Source organism: Coenobita brevimanus, chromosome 12 (assembly GCF_032717465.1).
Source record: "Coenobita brevimanus isolate Jiangsu-jjx chromosome 12, ASM3271746v2, whole genome shotgun sequence".
In the NCBI taxonomy this organism is placed as follows: Eukaryota; Metazoa; Arthropoda; class Malacostraca; order Decapoda; family Coenobitidae; genus Coenobita; species Coenobita brevimanus.
Genome location: NC_136965.1, coordinates 18,055,938 through 18,059,038, shown reverse-complemented (window position 1 = coordinate 18,059,038; position 3,101 = coordinate 18,055,938).

Here is a 3,101-nt window from a genome sequence, read left to right as displayed (position 1 = left end):
ATAAACCTTTTCCTGCCTCTCTTCCCCAGCCTCGACCCTCGCTTCGTGCTCGGGCCTCCCCTTCGCCTCTCCCTCACAGCATATAATCCTTCCCATCATATTTTCATCCACCTTTCTCTCTCCCTAGCTCTTTCTCCTGTTTCCTGGGAAGCTCCATAACACCTCTTCCTAAGCGATTTATTATGAAAATTAAACCTTACTCTCCTCTTCTGTGTCATTTAAATAATTCCATCACCACCACACTCAGCATAAATAACATACGAATTGCTATTAAGCACCCATATCCAAAAATGTAAATCGCTAAGGAAGAGGTGCTACGGAGCTTCCTTAACCGACGAGAATACGGACCCTGATTCTTTTACTCTCGTGGTCATCCAAAATCCACTTTCTCTGTCTGTCTGTCTGTCTGTCTGTCTGTCTGTCTGCCTCTCTGTCTGTCTGTCTGTCTGTCTCTCTCTCTCTCTCTCTCTCTCTCTCTCTCTCTCTCTCTCTAATCTGACCTAAAAAATTGCCATTTATCCTGCTTGAATTTTGAGCAGCAGCGGCGGATTAACGGTAGAAATACTAAGCTAGTCACGAAAAAGTGCTACGGGAAGGAGGGAGAACCGTAACATTGTCTTTCCTTTTTTTTTTTTATGCGAGGAAGAAGGAACCAAAGGCCGCGAGCCCGCAAGTGTTGTTCCTTCTAAGAGAAAAACAAAATACAAGAGAGAGCCAAATTCAAGATCCGATCATTTCGAGATGCCTGGACACACTGCGTTTGAAAGACTGGAGATCATAGGAAGCAGGAAATACAGACAGAGGGAGACAGTTCCAGAGCTGACCTGTTGCATAAATGAAGGACTGGGAGTAGCAGTTAACTCTTGCATTAGAAAGTTGGACAGAAAAGGGATGAGAGTTTGCTGCTAGACGGGTGCTACGCGCCTGTCGTAGAGGTGGAGGAATGCAAGCAGACAGTTCAGAGGAGCAGTGACCATTGAAGTAGCGATAGAAAAGAGATAAAGATGCAACAGTGCGACGAAGAGACAGAGGTTGAAGGAAGTCAGTAAGAGGAGGAGAGTTAATGAGACGAAAAGCCTTTGACTCCACCCAATTGAGAAGAGCTGTATGTGAGGAGCCTCCCTACACATGAGAGTTGTACTCCACACAGGGGTGGATAAAACCCCCACATAGAGTCAACAATTGTGCAGGGGTAAAGAAGGAACGCTTAGCACACCTAATCACTTGGAAGCAGATTTTACAAGAGATGTAATATGATCTTTCCAAGATAAGTCCCGAGTAAATGAAACCCCAAGCCTGTTCAAGGATGATGCAGGATTAAGCTGAATATTATTAAACAGATGCAGGATTAAGCTGAATATTATTAAACATTAGTGGGTATACCCGTGGAAGATTTTGTTGGGTTGATAGGTGCAAAAACTGAGTCTTTGATGCATTGAAAACAAGAAGATTATTTTTACCCCAGTCAAAGATACGAGCCAAGTCAGACATTAGGTGTGCCATAGCCACATCCCCTATTTGTTGAAGCAACTGCTGAGATGGACGCTGCGGGAACCGAATGGAAAGGTGAAGGGTGGAGTCACCAGCATAAGAGTGGACAGGGTCAGATGTACAGCTCAGGTCGCTGATGAATAAAAGGAAGAGAGTTGGTGGTAGGACAGAGCCCAGAGGAACACCACCATTGACAGATCCAGGAGAAGAACGATGGCCGCCCACAACAGTGGCTACAGAACGACCAGAAAGGAAGCTAGAGATGAAGGCACAGAGAGAAGGACAGAAACCGCAAGAGGGCAGTTTGGAAATCAAAGACCCATGCCAGACCCGATCGAACGCCTTAGAGATGTCAAGTGCAATGGCAAAGCTTTCGCCAAAGTCCCGAAAGGAGGATGACCAGGAGTCTGTAAGGTAGGTGAGAAGATCGCCAGTGGAGCGTCCCTGACGGAACCCATACTGGCGATCAGAGAGAAGGTTGTGACAGGAAAGATACTTTAAAATTTTTCTATTAAGAATTGACTCGAAAACTTTTGAGATACAGGATGTTAAAGCAATTGGACGATAGTTAGAGGGTTGGGAATGGTCACCCTTCTTTGGGACTGGCTGAATGAGAGCAAACTTCCAGCAAGAAGGAAAGGTACAAGTTGATAGACAAAGGCGAAAGAGCTTGCCTAGACAGGGTGTAAGCACAGAAGCACAGTTCTTGAGAACAACAGGAGGGACTCCATCAGGCCCATATGCCTTATTAGTATTGAGGCCAGCAATGGCAGAAAATACATCAGCTGAAGAAATTTTAATGTCAGCCATGAGGAAGTCAGAGGGGGGAAATGATGGAGGAACAGCACCGGAATCGTCTAAGGTGGAATTGGAGGAGAAAGTCTGAGCGAAGAGATCTATCTGCTTTAGCAGTAGAAGAAATAGCTGTAGAGCCATCAGAGTTGAAAAGAGGAGGGAAGGATGATGAGGTAAAGTTGTTAGAAAGGTTTTTGGCAAGGTGCCAGAAGGAGCAGGAAGAATTCGAGTTCTAGAGTTGAGAGCATTTAGTATGGATGAAATTATTTTTAGCAGAGCGAAGAACAGCCTTAGCACGATTCCGGGCAGAAACTTATAAAAGATGTGATTCAGGGGTGGGTTGGCTCCGGTACCTTTTATAGGCCCTCTCCTTGTTGCGGACAGCATTAGAACAAGCGTGATTAAACCAAGGCTTTCTTGCATTAGTCAGAGGATATAAAAAAGGAATGTATCCTTCCATGACCGAGAGAATAACCTCCGTAATGCGCAAGGCACACTCAGATGGCTCCTGGCCATGGAAGCAATAATTATTCCAGGGAAAATCAAAGAAGTACTGCCTGAGGGCCTCCCAATCCGCAGCTCCAAAGTGCCACAGACGAAGTTTCTTTGGAGGGTCCATAGGCCATACCGGAGTGATAGGACAGGTTAAGGTGATAAGGTTGTGATCGGAGGAGCCCAACGGAGAGAAAAGATTAACAGTGTAAGCAGAAGGATTAGTTGTAAGAAAGAGGTCAAGTATGTTGAAGCTCTCTCCAAGGCGGTCAGGGATACAGGTAGGGTGCTGTACAAGCTGCTCTAGGTCATTATGGATAGAA